At 40.3% G+C, this 18,603-nt stretch overlaps 1 protein-coding gene across 2 annotated transcripts in view; it reads right to left on the bottom strand.

Annotated features, from left to right (window-relative positions):
- The window catches only part of bmpr1ba (bone morphogenetic protein receptor, type IBa), a 147,270-nt gene extending 128,872 nt beyond the window's left edge, over nucleotides 1–18,398 (bottom strand). The window contains exon 1 of one of the 2 annotated variants that reach the window (XM_061902004.1): nucleotides 18,335–18,398. The gene's annotated coding sequence lies outside the window, so the exon portion shown is untranslated. The remainder of the gene's footprint in view (nucleotides 1–18,334) is intronic. The other variant, XM_061902015.1, reaches the window with a different exon arrangement.
- Nucleotides 18,399–18,603: the final 205 nt, after the last annotated feature.

The raw sequence follows: 18,603 nt of genomic DNA, 5'->3' as shown, positions 1-18,603 counted from the left end.
CATTCTCCTTTATGCCACATCAATGGGGAATGCACTCCCAACAGGTGTAAAAAAAAAAAAAAAAAGTGCATCTCTACCCTCCTTCAAAATCGCACTAAAAGCTACAACCCTAGACTAACACTGTCACCCCACAACATCCCACCTCTCCGGATTGTAAATAATTCAATGTATATACTCTGATGATTAACTTGTGTGATGACTGTATTATGCTGATAGTATATATTTGTACCATGAATTGATTAACGTGGACCCCGACTTAAACAAGTTGAAAAACGTATTCGGGTGTTAACATTTAGTGGTCAATTGTACGGAATATGTACTGTACTGTGCAATCTAATAATAAAAGTTTCAATCAGTCAATCAATACGTCCCTCCTTTTTTCAAAACTTTGAACCCTTCGGCTTATAAAATGGTGCGGCAATTTTTTTCCGCAGCAAGTCTTTCATTGTGATGACACCCAAAAAGATACAACAGCGGACCTTTATTACAGGAAGGGAGAAGACACTACCGGGACACAAGCCAATGAATAAGCGCCTCTCACACTGCTAGTTTATGCTAACGCTAGCGGCGACTACGTGAAGCCATTGCTAAATTATCACTACCGAAACTCAAATATTCGCTCCATTCTGAAATGTCTAAAATATTCACTGTCACAAGGTAAATTAGTTTCCTTCTGTCCTTATTTTTTTTTTTTTTTTTAAACAACATGGTGGATAACGTTTTGGAGCGCAACAACAAAACCTATGTGTGTTAAAGTTAAAGTGGCTTAATTATTCTCTGCATTTGACTCATCACCCTTGATCACCCCCTGGGAGGTGAGGGGAGCAGTGGGCAGCAGCGGTGCCGCGCCCGGGAATCATTTTATGGTGATTTAACCCCCAATTCCAAACCTTGATGCTGAGTGCCAAGCAGGTAGGTAATGGGTCCCATTTTTATAATCTTTGGTATGACTCGGCCGGGATTTGAACACACTCTAACCACTAGGTCACTGAGTAAGTGTGTGCGTGTTGACATTTAAAATCCCTGTAATGTTAATGCGTTGTTGAGGTGGGGGCGTGGGGGTGTATGGGGTAGGCCTACTGAAATGAGATTTTCTTATTTAAACGGGGATAGCAGGTCCATTCTATGAGTCATACTTGATCATTTCGCGATATTGCCATATTTTTGCTGAAAGGATTTATAAGAGAACATCGACGAAAAAAGTTCGCAACTTTTGGTAGCTAATAAAAAAGCCTGGCCTGTACCTGAAGTAGCAGACGATATTCGCGTGACATCACGGGTTGTGGAGCTCCTCACATCTGAACATTGTTTACAATCGTGGCCACCAGCAGCGACAGCGATTCGGACCGAGAAAGCGACGATTTCCCCATTAATTTGAGCGAGGATGAAATATTCGTGGATGAGGAAAGTGAGAGTGAAATATGAGAAAAAAAAAAGACTAGAGTGCAGTGCATGGGAGCATTTAAGATGTTATTAGACACATTTACTAGGATAATTCTGGAAAATCCCTTATCTGCTTATTGTGTTACTAGTGTTTTAGTGAGATTATATGGTCGTACCTGTACAACCTGCAGGTCGGCCCCGCACCTTTCTTCAGCACCAGTCGACGGGTGGTGGCGATGCCCATCTCTGCCCTTCGCAAGGGACCCTCTTCGAAACACGATCTTTCGAAATGATCGCTGCATAATAGACTGTACTTTTTGCGTGTGGTCCAATCCAACCGTGTTCGCTTGACATCTCTGTTCCATAGTAAAGCTTGACTGTCACCTTTCGGGAATGTAAACAATGAAACACCGGCTGTGTTTGTGCTGCTAAAGCCGGCCGCAATACACCGCTTCCCACCTACAGCTTTCTTCTTTGATGTCTCCATTGTTCATTGAACAAATTGCAAACGATTCAGCAACACAGATGTCCAGAAAACTGTGGAATTTTGCAATGAAAACAGACTACTTAATAGCTGGGAACGATGCTGGAACAAAATGTCCTCAACAATCCGTGACGTCACGCACACACGTCATCATACCGAGACGTTTCAGCAGGATATTTCGGCGCGGAATTTAATATTGCAATTTAGTAAACTAACCCGGCCGTATTGGCATGTGTTGCAATGTTAAGATTTCATCATTGATATATAAACTATCAGACTGCATGGTCGGTAGTAGTGGGTTTTAGTAGGCCTTTAAGACATGTTGGAAAAAGTTGAAAAAACAAAAAAGAGGGATGGTGGTGGGGTGTGAGTTTTTTTTGCTGCTCGTCAGGTATCAAAAGCAGACCTGTCAAGGCAGGAGCCCGGCGGTGTGCCTCAATGCTTGGCTGTTCCGAAAAGGATCAGCGAGACGGATTAGCTTCCAAATCCCTTTTTTTCACTCAGCTGCTGGAAACTGTCATTTCTCTCTTTGCCAATAAAAGCACTGACAGGTAGAGACATCGCCTGCAGCGAAATGGACTCGACAGATGACACTTTTATTGTGATGTACTTAACCTTATCTTATCAATGGCGGAAGCTTGCATGTATGATGCGGTTCAGTTGTAACTACTACAGTCATGCTCATAAGTTTACACACCTTGGGAGAATTTATGATTTCTTCGCCATTCTTCAGAGAGTGTGAATGATAACACAAAAACCTTTCTTCCACTCATGCTTAATGGTTGTGTGAAACTATTTATTGGCAAACAACTGTAATTACTCTTTTTAAATCAAAATGACGAAAGAAAGTAGCCAAATGACCCTGATCAAAAGCTTACATACCCCAGTGACATTGATCTGAAAACACTGCAAAAAGTCAGTGTTCACAAACCAGAAAGAATTAAAGCTGCAAGCAGCGATGGACGGGACCGATTGGGCTGCTGCCCCCGCGCCCCAAGCCCGGATAAGCGGTAGAAGATGGATGGATGGATTATTACACAGAGAAAAAGTTGTATACACATGTATTATACATCAGTCTCATAGTAATAACAGTAGTAAAGTGGCTTGGGCATTTTATAAGGACGCCCTGGTGCCGCCATTTTGAGACTCTAATGCATTGTGAATGGAGTGCAGCTTTTGTATTGAAGGGGGAATAGCAAACTTCCTGTTGATTTTAGCTGGGGGTGGTCAGTGAATGAAATATAGGTCTCAGTGAGACCTACATTGAGTTTTTCGTTTTGTGTGTGTATGACAGTCCTACAGGGAGTTAGAGGTAGTTTTGTCTGAACAGGAAAAGGTATTTTATTCGAACTAAGCAAAATTATCTGTCAATAGAACAAAAAAAATCGGCTTGTCAAGACTTTCCAAAACAAGTAAAATTAGCTAACCTCAATGAACCCAAAAATACCTTAAAATAAGTATATTCTCACTAATAACAAGGGCACTTTTCTTGGTTGAAAAAAAATTAAACTTTTTTGCTCAATATGTTGGAAAATATTCTTAAATTAAGTAAATGCTAGTGCCATTATTTTGACATAATGATATGCGCTCGGCATCAAGAATTGTTTTTTCATGCTTGAAGTAAGAAATTATTTCTTTATAAAGGAGTTTTATAATGACACAGCTTTGCAACAGTTGATATTCTAGTTTCAAGCATGTTTTACTCAATATAAGTCATAAAATCTCAGCAACAAGCTGTAATATCTTTCTGAGATCATTTAGGACCAAAACCCTTAAAACACGTAAACAACGCTAAAATAAAATCTGCTTAGTGACAAGGATTATCTTATCAGACAGAAAATACGCAAATATTACCCTTATTTGAGATATTTCATCTTACTTAGATTTCAGTTTTTGCAATGAACATGTACAAAAGTTGACACAAACAGGTTTGAATGGCTCATCAAGGTTCCAATCCTCACCTGTGACATGTTTGTCTGTAATTAATGTGGGTGTATAAAAGGTCAGCGAGTTTCTGGGACCATTGCATCTTTCATCCAGTGCTTCTGGATTCCGAGTCATAGGGAAGGCAAAAGAATTGTCGAAGGATCTGCGAGAAAAGGTAATTGAACTGCATAAAACAGGAAAGGGGTATAAAAAGATATCCAAGGAATTGAGAATGCCAATCAGCGGTGCTCAAATGCTGATTAAGAAGTGGAAAATGAGGGATTCAGGTAGACCAGCAAAGATTTCAGCCACAACTGCCGGGAAAATTGTTCGAGATACAGAGAAACATCCACAAATAACTTCAGCTTAAATACAGGACTCTCTGACAAATTGTGGTGTGGCTGTTTCAAGATGCACAATAAGGAGGCACTTGAAGAAAAATGGGCTGCATGGTCGAGTGGCCAAAAAGTTAATTTTTTGTCTCATCACTCCAAATTTTACTTTGTTCCAGAAGTTTTGAGGCTTGTGTCTGTGCTGTTTAGCGTAATATAAGAGGGATACTTTGTGACATTTGTGCAGAAATGGCTTTCTTCTGGCAACTCGGCCAAGAAATCTTACATTCTCCCAGGGTATGTAAACTTATGAGCACAACTGTATATGTACGTGTTACTGTAATGTTATACAGAACTGCACATTCGATAATAAACGAGTGCTTCTTGCAATCTCTCAAGGTAAGGGGTCTCAAACACGCGGCCCGCGAGACGTTATTTTGCGGCCCGCACCTTGATGTGAAAATGTAATGTTGGTGTGGCCCGCGAGTTTTATTTAAATGGCGCTTTATAGCGTCATACTTGCATTCCCTCAATTTTACCGGGAGACTCACGATTTTCAGTGCCCCTCCAGAGTAATCATTCTCTTGAATTTCACCCTAACAACAATTATAAAGGGTTACCCTGAAAGCACTACCTTTTAACGTCCTCTACAACCTGTACAAACAGCGTGCCAGCCCAGCAACATGTTGTATTTGGCTTCTGGAAATGCAGTAAGTGACTGCAAGACATAGTTGATCAACAGCCACACAGGTCACACTGAGGATGGCCGTATAAAAAAACTTTAACAATGTTACAAGTATGTGCCACACTGTGGACCCACACCAAACAAGAATGACAAACATATTTTGGGAGAACATCCGCACCTTAACACAACATAAACACAACAGAACAAATACCCAGAATCCCATGCAGCCCTAATTCTTCCAGACTACAATATAGTGAATTGAAGTGAATTATATTTGTATAGCGCTTTTCTCTAGTGACTCAATGCGCTTTACGTAGTGAAACCCACTATCTAAGTTACATTTAAACCAGTGTGGGTGGCACTGGGAGCAGGTGGGTGAAGTGTCTTGCCCAAGGACACAACGGCAGGGACTAGAATGGCGGCAGCGGGAATCGAACCTGGAACCCTCAGGTTGCTGGCACGGCCATTCTACCAACCGAGCTATACCGTCCCCCCCACCACCCCCAACCTCGCCCCCTATTGTAGCCCGGAAGAGTTAGGGCTGCAATGGATTCTGGGTATTTGTTCTGTTGTGTTTATGTTGTGTTACGGTGCATATGTTCTCCCAAAATGTGTTTGTCATTCTTGTTTGGTGTGGGTTCACAGTGTGGCGGATATTTGTTAACAGTGTTAAAGTTGTTTATACGGCCACCCTCTGTGTGACCTGTATGGCTATTGATCAAGTATGTCTTGCAGTCACTTCCGCGAGTCTGCAGAAGCCTGATACAATATGTGACTGGGCCGGCACATGGTGTATGGTGGAAAAGCGGTAGAGACGGCGGGTTGTAGAGGACGTTAAAGGCAATCCAATCACGGCACGCCCTTAAAATCGTTGACCGGGTGAAAACTGAAAGAATGATCGCCCCGGGAAGTTGTCGGGAGGGGCACTGATATTCGGGTGTTTCCCGGAAAGATCGCGAGAGTTGGCAAGTATGTTGCTAGGGCGGGAAAGCCATTCGAAGAAGGTGAATTCATTAAAAAGTGCATGTTAGATTTTTTTTTTTTTATATTTTCTTGCGGCCCAGCCTCACCCAGTTTCTGCATCCAGTGGCCCCAAGTAAATTGAGTTTGAGACCCCAGCTCTAGGTCGTCCTCAGACGAGCTTTCCATCGTTGCTTCCAGTCATCCCGATTCTCCATACATTTGGCCAGTTCCTTGGTACTCTAAACTCCTGCATCCTTCTTGAGTATGTCCACATATGTTAGTGTGGGACATCCTCTTGACCAATGCCCATGTGTTGGTTCCCACAGCACCAATTTGCTGGCTGGCAGCTCCTGATGCTTTTGGCAGTGTCCTGCTAGTCTCATTCTCCTTACAGCAATCTCGCTCACCCTTGGTATTCCCTTGTCGAAGATTCTGTTGGTTACGTGCGCACTCTTGTTGATGTTAAGCACTGCACGCAGCATCCTGGTGTAGCACCCATCCAGAGACTTCTCCAGGGTTGGCTTCAGGGTCCAGCATTCGCAGCCATAGACGAGAACGGACTCAACTGTCACGTAGAAGAAGCTGAGTTTGATTTGGCGGGGGAGGTTGTAGTTCCATACACTGGTCATGCCGGTCAGGGTGCTCCATGCATATGCCTTCCTCACTTTTAGATCTTGCTCAGTTGAGTTGACCCGTGCGCCCAGGTATTTGAAGTCCTCAACTTATTTCAGCCAAGTGCCTCCTGCTGTTATCAGAGGTTGATGTTATGGTGGAACGTTGTAGGTTTTCTTGGCATTTAGCCTAAGGCCAACTTTGGCGCACTCTAGCTCTACACAGTGCAAAGAAGGGGTCAATTTACATCGCCAGTGGTTTAACATCAGGGGTACACCCTGGACAACTCGCCACCTCATCACACAGATAGACAGACAACATTCACACTCCCATTCACACACTAGGGCCAATTTAATGATGCCAATCAACCTATCCCCAGGTGCATGTCTTTGGAGGTGGGAAGAAGCCGGAGTACCCGGAGAGAACCCACACATTAAACGGGGAGAACATGCAAACCCAGGACCTTTGTATTGTCAGGCACATGCACAAACCCTTGTTCCACCGTGCTGAACAATAAACAGAAAATGTAAGCAATTTGTAAACCAGAACAGCGGTGTGCCAACCATTTATGGGGTTGGGCTCTCACCTGCTAACCCAATGAAAATATAAAAACATACCTACCAACTACATTTACCACACGCCCAAATACCACCTACTCTGCAGTACTTTTCAAGAACACAGAGGCTCCATAGACTCCATTAAAAAACAACATTTGCCAATAAATTTGTGGAATTTGTTAAAGGAAAAACACACGAACAGAACATGGATTCATGTAGATGGTGAGTAATGTGGCAGGTCGCTCAGCTAGCATAACATAACTTGGAGCCACACACATGCTTCCCACCCGCACTGTGGGCCCGGAATTGTGATATAAAACAGGTCTTTGATGCCACCTTGCAATGAAAAGATACAACTGCTACTAAGTATGGAGGAGCCGCAGTCAATCAAGGCTACGTTGACACTGCAGAGTATTTTTTCCATATTTCAGATTATTGTTTAAAACAATCTTTTTTGCACATGATGTCATGTCACACAGTGCAGGAAATAAACAACTTTAATTTCAAAGATTTTCTGCAACCGAAGCAACATTTTCTTAACCAAATCATTTTGTGTAGGAGATTTACTTGGTTGCATTTTTGTCAAAGTTAACAATTTTCAAAGAAATTGATTTACCGTAAATTACGGACTGTAAGCCACTACTTTTTTCGTATGCTTTGAACCCCGCGGATTTTAAAACGGTGCGGCTAATTTATGGATTTTTTATCACCAACTGCCACAATGTTTTGTGTTTAAAAAATGTTTTTTTATTAAACACAGGCAGAGACACTGAACAGGTGTGCTGTTTGCGCTATGGCGCCATCTTTTGGACAACTTCACTCACTGCAGGTGCTGCAGAGTGAACGTCCACAGTATTTGTTTCTGTATAATGCTTTGAACCGGAAGTACAATTCCATTTTTATAGGATTTCTACTCATACGGGTTCTTCATTCATCACTTCAAGGAACGTTTTTAAGTTTTACAATACAACTAAAACTATTCATACTTATAAAACCATCCCATTTGTGATGTCTGTAGGAGTGTTTTCATGCATATAAAGCTAATATGAGAACACGTGTCTGTGTTAGTAATATTAACTTACAAAGGCATTTCTTTTTGTATTGTTTCACTTTCACCAAAACATCACCAATGTTGAGTTTGTTTAGCTGATTGGAGAGCTAGCTTCCGCAGCGAGTGGGCCCATGACAATTGTTTCTGTTTTTTTTTTGATCAGCCGTTTTACTGCAGTGTTACAGGCACCATTTGGAAACAATTTAGGTAGGTAAATAAACATTTGACAAAACAATTTCTGTGTAAATAACTAATTCACAACGTACATATTAGGCTAATTGTCCAGTTTGGCTAATATATGGAAACATATTTAAATTAGTGGGTAAAACTTAAATTGCCATATAAACAAGAATACCAATGTTATTTGTTATTTAACAGAATGGTTTTGAAATGGTTTTAATGTTGAAGAGCTGACGCTGAATTGAAATCCTAGTAGAATGTAGAATGAATGGTAAAAGTAGTTTGAATGTTGATGATTTGAAGCTGTATTGAAACCTGGCATGAATAATGAAATTGTTTTTGATTGATTGATTGATTGAAACTTTTATTAGTAGATTGAACAGTACATATTCCGTACAATTGACCACTAAATGGTAACACCCGAAGAAATTTTTCAACTTGTTTAAGTTGAGGTCCACGTTAATCAATTTATGGTAAATATATGTTGTAATAGTTGAAATTAAACGTCATACCGCTGTCAGTTTTTACAGGATTTCCTTACACAGCCTGGAATACTACAAACCCTGTTTCCATATGAGTTGTGAAATTGTGTTAGATGTAAATACAAACAGAATACAATGATTTACAAATCCTTTTCAACCCATATTCAATTGAATGCACTACAAAGACAAGATATTTGATGTTCAAACTCATACTCTATTTTTTTTTTGCCAATAATAATTAACTTACAATTTCATGGCTGCAACACGTGCCAAAGTAGTTGGGAAAGGACATGTTCACCACTGTGTTACATTACCTTTTCTTTTAACAACACTCAATAGACGTTTGGGATCTGAGAAAACTAATTGTTGAAGCTTTGAAAGGGGAATTCTTTCCCATTTTTGTTTTATGTAGCGCTTCAGTCGATCAACAGTCCGGGGTCACCGCTGTCGTATTTTACGCTTCATAAAGCGCCACACATTTTCAATGGGAGACAGGTCTGGACTGCAGGCGGGTCAGGAAAGTACCCGCACGCTTTTTTTAACGAAGCCACGCTGTTGTAACACTTGTCTTGCTGAAATAAGCAGGGGTGTCCATGATAACGTTGCTTGGATGACAACATATGTTGCTCCAAATACTATATGGACCTTTCAGCATGATGGTGCCTTCACAGATGTGTAAGTTACCCATGCTTTGGGCACTAATACACCCCCATACCATCACAGAGGCTGGCTTTTGAACTTTGCGCCTATAACAATCCGAATGGTTATTTTGCTTTTTGTTCTGGAGGACACCACATCCTCTGTTTCCAAATATAATTTGAAATGTGGACTCATCAGACCACAGAACACCTTTCCACTTTGCATCAGTCCATCTTAGGTGAGCTCGGGCCCAGTCAAGCCGGCGGCATGTCAGGATATTGTTGATAAATGGGTTTGGCTTTGCATAGCAGAGTTTTAACTTGCTTTTACAGATGTAGCGACCAACTGTAGTTACTAACAGGGGTTTTATGAAGTGTTCCTGAGCCCATGTGGTGATATCCTTCACACACTAATGTCGGTTTTTGATGCAGTACCGCCTGAGAGATCAAAGGTCTGTAATATCATCGCTTACGTGCAGTGATTTCTCCAGATTCTCTGAACTTTTTGATGATTTTACGGACTGTAGATGGTAAAATCCCTAAATTCCTTGCAATAGCTCGTTGAGAAATGTTGTTCTAAAACTATTCGACAATTTGCTTACAAAGTGGTGACCTTCACCCCATCCTTTCTTGTGAATTACTTAACATTTCATGGAAGCTGCTTTTATACCCAATCATGGCACCCAACTGTCCCCAATTAGCCTGCACACCTGTGGGATGTTCCATATAAGTGTTTGATGAGCATTCCTCAACTTTATCAGTATTTATTGCCACCTTTCCCAACTTCTTTACCACGTGTTGCTGGCATCAAATTCTAAAGTTAATGATTATTTACAAAAAAAAAATGTTTATCAGTTTGAACATCAAATATGTTGTCTTTGTAGCATATTCAACTGAATATGGGTTGAAATTTTTTTTGCAAATAATAGTATTCCGTTTATATTTACGTCTAACACAATTTCCCAATTCATATGGAAATGGGGTTTGTACAACTGACAAGGTAAAATTGTCAGGAGTAACTAAACAGAACTGCTACACGGAAAAAGAGACCTATCAGCTTCTACAGGCTAAAATACACAACAGGGCCACAAAGAAAGGATTCACTTTATATAACACACATTATTAGCCAACAACGTGCATGCATGGACGCCCGCATTTATCATTAATTAAAAAATTCTAAGAGTTATGTGATGTGAAATACAGAGTACAATCCAGCATGTACTTCTTCTCTTTATACTGTATATAAAAAATGTTAATTAATGAACAACATTCGCTGCGCACATCTAATCAGACAATCTTGATACTGGTGGTAACAGAGCTTTGAAATCCCTCTCATGCACTAAAGCTCCTTTCAACTTTGGGTAGGATGCAGAATACTGTAACATAATTAATACATTGAGTAGCAAGGGGGTGTATATTGTAGCGTCCCGGAAGCGATAGTGCTGCAAGGGATTCTGGGTATTTGTTCTGTTGTGTTTATGTTGTGTTACGGTGCGGCTGTTCTCCTGAAATGTGTTTCTCATCCTTGTTTAGTGCGGGTTCACACATATTTGTAACAGTGTTAAAGTTGTTTATACGGCCACCCTGAGTGTGACCTATATGGCTGTTGACCAAGTATGCGTTGCATTCACTTGTGTGTGCGAAAATCCATAGATATTATGTGACTGGGCCGGTAGGCAAAGGCGGTGCCTTTAAGGTTTATTGGCAGTCTGTACTTTTCCCTACATCCATGTACCATTCCGTACAGCGGCGTTTTAAAAATAATTTCCAATGTCAGATTTTAAAGCATTTATTGGACATCTCTAGTTTATTTACAAGTTACAATACTTTATTAAAATTATTATCACATCCGTTGCCATGTCCTTTCACATAATGATAGTGAATAATAGGCATAATTCCAAAAAAGTGCAGTTCCCCTTTAAAAAGATAAAGTAGTCACATACAGCAGTGGTCCCCAACCACCGGTCCGGGGACCGGTAGCGGTTTATAAAATAATTTATAAACGACTGCTTTTTCTCCGATTTAACTTTGGTCTGTCCCAGTTGACACGCCAATAAGTTGTATATTACATTTCCTTATAATGAGTTGCCATTTGTTATAACTTTGTGACATGATGCGATGCACATTAATGAGCTTTTAAAATATAAATGTGACAGATTGTAGCCAAAGGCTGATTTCCATCTGCATCTCATTGCAAAGAAACAAGTCCAGAGCTCCCACTAATTTAATGTTATTGTGAGTTGTATTTTTCATGCCCTTATTTTTGCTGTATTTATCTGGCACAAGTGAAAAATAATGCCTACATAAAACCGGTCTGTTGTGAAAAAAAAAGGTTGGGGACCACTGTCATACAGGACTCACACAGAGCTGGAGGTGTAAATTATATTTATGGCGCCCCATATCAAAATGCTTTAGAAGACATGCTGGTAGACATGTAATACGGATATCATTTTTGGTCATTCTTAGACAAGCCACTTATGGGGATTCAGTTGCTATGTCCCTCCAGCCTGTACCCCCGCAATCATGTTTTGCTTGATGTGCACAAAAGTTCCCGAAATATATGTAACAAAAAATGTGGACAAATTGGGCAAAATACCCTTAAATTACAGCGGGTATGAGAAACAACACAGAAGATGGTGATTTAAGGTTTCCATGGCAACAGCCGCCTGTCTCCTCAGTCCGACCCACTGATCCTCAACGTCTAGACAGTTTTAATAAAATATGCAGGAGAATGCAGTGATTTTTTTAAATTGAATTGAAGTATTTAGTTCAAACCTGCATAGTACAATACTTTTTTTTTTTGGGAGACATTTATGCAAGGCTTGAAAAGGGGTTGGATGAAGCAGATGCTTATAATATCCCAACCCCTCTCACTCATTCCAAATTCAAACAAAAACAAGAAAAACTCCTGTACACTAACAACATAATAGTACCACTGTTAGTATGGGACAAGACAAGACGAGACAAAACACACACACACACACACACACACACAGACCCAAACACTCTCTGACCATACACTTCTCTCCCATCGCTCTGTGCTGAGGGCATCACTGTCTCTCATCCTGGTACTTCTTCAGCAATTCTTTTTTTAACAGTTTTTTAAATTGAATCGTTTTTAACTCGTCCCCCTAAGTTGTAGATAAGTAAGTTAAGGTGTGTGCCTCCAGGGATAAGGGGGCGTCGTCCAGACTACAGACTGTGGTGAAGTAGGCCGGCTTCGTCACATGAATAAGCCTACAATTTTTGATTTTTGGTTGTGTTTTCCCCGCTCCGTATGCTGAATGGCAATATACGATATATATCTCGATATTTTTTCCGTAAAGTAAAAACACAAAAAAGTCCTAGTTACCTGAGATACTAAGTATGTCATTATTTTGACTTAGTTAATATTGACTTACTCAGACAAAATAATGACTAAGTCAAATTAATGACTTACTGTAAGTAAGCGTTTGCAATAAGCGTTTGGAAAAAAAGAGTTGAAAGTGGGGCCACATGCTCAAATCATCATGCATACTTTACAGGACAAAAAAAAAAATATATATATATATATATATATATATATATATATATGTATATATATATATATATATATCCATCCATCCATTTTCTACCGCTTATTCCCTTTCGGGGTCGCGGGGGGCGCTGGCGCCTATCTCAGCTACAATCGGGCAGAAGGCGGGGTACACCCTGGACAAGTCGCCACCTCATCGCAGGGCCAACACAGATAGACAGACAACATTCACACTCACATTCACACACTAGGGCCAATTTAGTGTCGCCAATCAACATATATATATTTTTTTTTAAGACTTTTGTTTAGGTGGTGGCTCTTTCTTGTTAAGGCAGCCGCCTTAACAACAAAGCGCTTCGGGAAACCCTGCATATATTGACGTTGTTGCCCTAGAGGACACTGGGTAACACATGGCACACTGACAAAGCTGAACCTATTGTTACTATAACAATCTACAAAGTTAATATATGTTGCTTGTCTTTCTTCCCCTCCATTTTTCTGCATTATTTTGTATCTCTAGTTATCCTTACGTTTATGTATTGTTGCATTTGAACAATTGTATTGTTGATGATAAAGGTAAATTATTGGTACTGCTCATTATCAATAGCGCTATTTCTATTGGTATTTGTTTTGCTCCATTTTTAGTGTAATAATGCTCATTGTCATTTCCGTATTATTATTTATTTCACTAACTGCTTCTTTGCTATCACTTTTACCATCATATTTGAACATATCCTATTTGCTGATGTCTGCGATGAGGTGGCGACTTGTCCAGGGTGTACCCCGCCTTCCGCCCGATTGTAGCTGAGATAGGCGCCAGCGCTCCCCGTGACCCCGAAAGGGAAAAAGCGGTAGAAAATGGATGGATGGATATTTGCTGATGTTGCTCTATTGTTGTGTTTGCTGTTGTTGTTTTTGTCTTTCTGTCTAATCCCCCTCTTGTCCTTACAATTTCCCCCTCTGTCTACCTTTTTTTCTCTTTCTATCACATCCTGCTCCGGCCCGGCTGCACCAAATGATAATATAAATACATTTTAATAAAGTCAAATACAAATAAGGCAACAAGAGAAGTATCCTACACTTCTCTTTTGTAAAGTAAATCCGAACAGCCGATATGGGCATCTACATCAACTATATGATTTGCCTAAGAAGCTTGACAGGACAAAAAATAAAAAATAAATTAAAGCTGCAAGCAGCGATGGACAGGACTGACTTTTGCTGGTGTTTCCTGCCTTTACCCATTCAACATATCTTTACCTGCACATTACCTACCTTCCCTGCATCCTGGGGTCACACTGGTGCTTCTTTCTTTCACCCAATCATGCTGGTGCTTCCTGCCATCACCCAGACAACATATCTTTACCTGCACATTACCTACCTTCTCTGTATCCTGGAGTCAAACTGGTGCCTCCTTCTTTCACCCAGTCAACATATCTTTACTCACACAGTACCTACCTTCTCTGCATTGTGTGGCCACGCTGGTGCTTCCTGCTTTTAAGCGGCCATCTTGAGACGGTAGCAGCGCAGCAGCATCAGCACAGCGGTTCTTTGAAGGCTTGTAAATCAAAACCGGAGCAGTTAGAAAAACTCTTTGCGCAACTTTTAAACAGAAGGGTTTAATCTCTTTCCTGTGCGGGTTTGAAGCCGACACAGCAAAGGCGCTTAGAGGAGATAATGTTTGAAAAAAGGTAAAGGGTTTTTACAAAACTTTTGTTTTGAAGGGGTAATTGCCAACTTCCTGTGGATTTTTGCTAAAGGATGTCAACTAATGAAATGCAGGTCTAAATGAGACCTACATAGAGGTTTTTGTTTCATGCCTCTACGACATTCCTACTGGAAGTTACAAGCAGTTGTGTCTGTCTTTTCTTCCCAAGAGCAGTTTTGTCAGTGTTTTATTCCTAGGGGACTCTAGAGCGCAATTTTGAGTTTTGGAGTTTGGTTTTTTTCATTAGATCGCAATTTTCACCAGTCCTGATGTGTGTGTTGAGTTTGGTGAGTTTTGAAGCATTTTAAGGTGGTCAAATTACAGCTCAAAGAGGCAAAAATTAAATTTTTTAGGTTGTTTTGAAGGGGTGTTTGCCAACTTCCTGTTGATATTTGCTGAAGGATGTCATTTAATGAAATGTAGGTCTAAGTCAGACCTACATAGAGGTTTTTTTTTATGTCCCTACAACATTCCTAGGGGGAGCTACAGCGCAATTTTGAGTTTGGGGTTTGGTTTTTCATTGGATGGCAATTTCTGCCAGTCCTGATGTGTGTGTAAAATTTGGTGAGTTTTGAAGCATGTTAAGGGGGTCAAATTACAGCTCAAATAGGTGGCGGTATAATAATAATAAAACCTTAGAAATACAAAAGGGTCCTCCGTCCCAAAGGGACATCCGGTCCCTAAAAAGAAAAAAAAGAAAAGTATCCTTGTCTGTAAAGAACTGACCCCCCCATCCCCAACAGCGACATCGCCATAGGTCATCGATGACCTTTGATTGACACGCTGCCATGAAACGTTCTGCTCTGAAGGTGTAAAGTGCAGCACGCAGTCATGAACAGGTTGCGTATGTGAATGTGTGTGTGTGTTTCAGGAGGTGTCTGTGATTGAAAGCAGCGGTCCGAAGGATTTGACGAATTACACACTCGAAGGACACAGTTTTCTAGCAGCGGACGTGAACCAAGGAGCAAAATCCATTCAAGACTTACCAACTACAGTGTTTTCCGTCCTGCTTGTTTACACAGGAATGTTTATCCACCTTGACGCGGCAAGGTTGTCATGTTTTGTTTGCGTTGTAAAATTGCAAAATTACGAAGTAAGACAATTGAAGGATGACGTTGATACATTTTGTACATGAAAGATCAAAACTAGGGATGTGCCATGAAAAAGTTCGTGATCACCATTGTTCATTACTGTAATTCCTTTTAATGCTGTTCCCAAACGCCGATCCCCTCAAGCTGACCCTGTACTTATTTTTAGTTCGCAAACTCACAAGTTAGCAGTTAACAATGCATCTCTATAAGCAGTGTGAAGCCGCTCCCCTAAATTAAAAATAATCAACCCTATAATGGCAAATAAACCACATCACTGGATGACAAGTAGAGATGTCCGATAACATCAGACTGCCGATATTATCTGCCGATAAATGCTTTAAAATGTAACATCAGAAATTATCGGTATCAGTTTGAAAAAGTTACATTTATTACCTTTTATAACGCGCTGTACAGAGTGGTACACGGACGTAGGGAGAAGTACAGAGCACCAATAAACCTTAAAGGCACTGCCTTGGCGTGCTGGCCCAGTAACATAATATCTACGGCTTTTAACACACAAGTGAATGCAAGTCATACTTGGTCAACAGCCCTACAGGTCACACTGAGGGTGGCCGTAAAAACAACTTTGACACTGTTACAAATATGCGCCACACTGTGAACCCACACCAAACAAGAATGACAAACACATTTCGGGAGAACATCCGCACCGTAACACAACATAAGCACAACAGAAAAAATACCCAGAATCCTTTGCAGCACTATCTCTTCCGGGACGCTACAATATACACCCCCGCTATCCCCTAAACCTCAACCCCGTTTACCTTAACCTCCTCATGCTCTCTCAGGGAGAGCATGTCCCAAATTCAAAGCTGCTGTTTTGAAGCATGTTAAAAAAAAATAATGCACTTTGTGACTTCAATAATAAATATGGCAGTGCCGTGTTGGCATTTTTTTCCCGTGACTTGAGTTGATTTATTTTGGAAACCCTTGTTACATTATTTAATGCATCCAGCGGGGCATCACAACAAAATTAGGCACAATAATAGGTTAATTTCACGAAAGTTTATATCGTTATCGGTTGATTTCGGAATCGGTAATTAAGAGTTGGACAATTTCGGATATGGGCAAAAAAGCCATTATCGGACATCTCTACTCAAGACCTACCAATCTCAGGGTGGACACTCTAACCACAAAGTCACTGAGCTTAAATATATGTTAATATTAATTAATAATGGCACAGATTTGTTTTTAAATACATGTACCGTGTTTTTTGGACTATAAGTCGCAGTTTTTTTCATAGTTTGGCTGGGAGTGCGACTTATACTCAGGAGCGACTTATGTGTGAAATTATTAACACATTACTGTAAAATATCAAATAATATTATTTAGCTTATTCACGTAAGAGACTAGACGTATAAGATTTCATGGGATTTAGCGATTAGGAGTGACAGATTGTTTTATTTATTTATTTTTATATACACTTTCAATTAGTGCATCAACCTCCCGCCCCCCAAAAAATCCTCCCTGCCCCATTCACACTCATCCACACCCACTCACACAAAAAGGGTTTTTTTCTTTATGCTACCAAAATTCTGGTTCCCACAACATAGACAACACAGTCTGCAAGGGACACAGTCCCTGAAGCACACATTATTGTATGTGCCGCCGGTCCACTAACATTATCATTAATCACTATTTTTTATGTAATTGTTTTTATATTATTTTGCTTTCTTTTTTATCCAAGAAAATGTTTTTTTTATCTATTTATTTATCTTATTTTATTTTATTTATAAAATAAAAAAAGGACCTGAACAAAAATGGCACCGAAACTACAAGCTGGACGTTGTGAAATATGCAGCAGAAAACGACAAGAGAAAGCGGTGCATACCTTTGGAGTTGGCAGAGTTGTTTAGAAACGACATCGAGGAAGAAGATTTCATGGGATTTATCGATTAGGAGTGACAGATTGTTTGCTAAACATATAGCATGTTCTATACGTTATAGTTATTTGAAGGACTCTTACCATAATATGTTACGTTAACATACCAGGCACCTTCTCGGTTGGTTATTTATGCGTCATATAACGTACACTTATTCAGCCTGTTGTTCACTATTCTTTATTTATTTTAAATTGCCTTTCAAATGTCTATTCTTGGTGTTGGATTTTATCAAATGAATTTCCCCCAAAAATGCGACTTATACTCCAGTGCGACTTATATATGTTTTTCCCTTCTTTATTATGCGGGTGCGACTTATACTCCGGAGCGATTTATACTCCGAAAAATACGGTATACATTTTTTGAGGCTTTTTAAAAAAAATCTCATCATCATAGCAAATTACTGTTTGCAAACTATATGATGAAATCATTGTGACCACGCCTCCTAACCACACCCTCATCAAAAAAAACCCTGAACCGTGATAATTGAAATTTGTTTTTTATATCGTTACATCTCTAGTTTTGAACTAGCTCTAATTACAGACCCCGGTGGTTATATGTTTTTGTAGACTACACACTAAGACACGAGAGGAGACTGTGAGATCAGTTATAATTTGAAACGATGAGTTACAGCACCATCTGTTGTTTACGTGGGTGACTAACATTGCTGGGCTTACCCTGATTTAGAGTAGCAAAGGTGCCGATGAGGATACCGTGATAATTACTCACCAATTCACACATAGCATGACCTCAATAAAAACAAGGAAGACAGCATGCATAAAAACTAACTTTTGCAAAAGTTCAGAGATGTGTTTGGCGACATAAAGGCGTACCCGGTGACGAGGTCACTGTCTGCACATGCTCGGACTTCCTGCCCATGCTTGTCGAATACACGGTGAATCCGGGTTGACCACAGCCGATACCTGACAACAACAACACATTCCTTTTAAATGGTACACCTTCCTGTGGACTGCTGTTGTTCACAAGCAGCCTTCAGGCGACTCATGACTGGGGACTAAAAGAATGGGGTCACGCAGATCTTAAAGAGGTCAAATACTTGAGATTACACTTCACGCCCCGTGGATGAAAGGCAAGTCCATTC

Source organism: Nerophis ophidion, linkage group LG01 (genome assembly GCF_033978795.1).
Source record: "Nerophis ophidion isolate RoL-2023_Sa linkage group LG01, RoL_Noph_v1.0, whole genome shotgun sequence".
Classification (NCBI taxonomy): domain Eukaryota; kingdom Metazoa; phylum Chordata; class Actinopteri; order Syngnathiformes; family Syngnathidae; genus Nerophis; species Nerophis ophidion.
This window is presented reverse-complemented; position numbering and strand designations above follow the sequence as displayed.